Below are 1,822 nucleotides of genomic sequence, written 5' to 3'. Positions count from 1 at the left end.
ATAGATTGTGTGTGTTTTGTGCATACCTTTTTTTCAAAAAGTAGTATGAGGCACCACAAATGGCATTAGGTGTAGTTCCTTTATAATATTTGATTGCTTAAGAATCTAAAGAATGAAGATTCCGAGCGATTTTTCAGTGTGATTCATAAGAAAGTCGATGATGTTATGAATTTGAGGGAAATTTTGAACACAAAAGTCTAGATGAAATCTCTGATTCCCTCCTAAAAAAACTCACAAGATGTGGAAAGAGAATAGTTCATCACATCACTCATAGAGTTTAGAAGTATTGGAATAGATAGAACAGTGGGCAGTGAGAACCTTCTCTTTTATTCTTTTAATTTACACTTATTCATTTCATTGAGATAAAATCCTTTTGGAGTAAAAAATCAGTCCTACTCACCGTGTCCGGGACGTTCGCTCTTCGACGAGCGCGCACGACTTCCCTTTCTGCCTCAAAGGGAGTTGGTGTGCGCTCGTTGACTAGCAAATCCTACACAGACACGGTGTACTAAGCATCTAAAACTGACTTTGATTCACAACTCTGGGATGTTAATTGGATATGGGTCCACATCAAACGATACAAAAATGTTTTTTTGACAATTTCAAAGGTAATGAATCATTTCATCTTAGCCATCTTGTTTTTTGACAGAGTGGATATACATTTCATATCACCATATGCTGTTGAAACAAAAAGTACACTGGTTTTCGAATCGAATGTCTCTCTAATTTGATTACTAGTGGAGCTGTACAGTGTCCCTGGGTGGCCATACCCAGTATTGTATCTGGGCAGAGGCCTTCGGATCACCCGTCTGTTCATTGGTACACCTTATTGAGCAGTGTGACATGGTAAAACTTTTGTATCGGTCCAAGATCTCCCTCAAGCTATTTGCGCAAGATTATGCCAGCAAATAAAGCACAGGTTTTGAACCCCATATACCCTTATGATTTGTCTCTCAATGTCAATTGACAAGACCGAAACACAAAGCGTACCAGAGTCTTCCTATACACAATTTTGATTCAGTCTCTTACTTAGTGGTCTAGCTTGTTAGATCACTTGCTCATGATTTTAATGGTGCACTGCCTAGTTACACTTATTGTTGATCTTAGAAGTGTGCTCAGGTTTGGCTGAACTTGCCAATTGCTAAACAACGCAGCGGCCCTCTAAGGTAGCTCGGATCAAAGCTCTGAGCTCAGATTGAAGCTGCTGAACTGGGGCAGGGAACAATTGACACACTTTCTGAAGAACAATATGCATGCCTTCTGACTGTCTCGACGTTGAGACGGTCAGTGGCAGACGCAGTGACTGCCAATTTTTTCATGACTCAACACAGTCTCATATTTCTGATTTCTTTGTCTGTAATTTTACATCAGCTATTCCTGCTATTACTGGAACCTCAAACGTTCTCAACGCCGCCAAAAGTTGCTCAAAGATCAAGGCCGTTGTTGTTACTTCCTCCTGTGCTGCCGTCCTGAACTTCAAACCGCAAGAGAAGCGCAATGGGAAGACCTACACTGAAGCAGATTGGCTTCCAGTCAATTACGAAGAAGCTGAGGCACAAGATAATCCGAGTGTATGGTATTGCGCTTCAAAAAAATATGCTGAGAAAAAAGGCAAGACACCAAGCTCAAAGTCTCTCAACTTTCACATATTCGACTGACTTAATTGTTTTCCCATTAACTTTAGCTTGGGAAATCAAAGAGAGCGGTACCCCTTGGAGTCTTGCAACAATATGTCCACCCATGGTCTTTGGTCCCATTGTGAGCTTTTTAGACAAATAAATTGAATCCATTGACAAACTCATTCCTTTTGCAGGATCCCACA

This window comes from Melampsora larici-populina, assembly GCF_000204055.1.
Source record: "Melampsora larici-populina 98AG31 unplaced genomic scaffold MELLAscaffold_40, whole genome shotgun sequence".
In the NCBI taxonomy this organism is placed as follows: domain Eukaryota; kingdom Fungi; phylum Basidiomycota; class Pucciniomycetes; order Pucciniales; family Melampsoraceae; genus Melampsora; species Melampsora laricis-populina.
Note: the sequence above shows the minus strand (reverse complement) of the source record.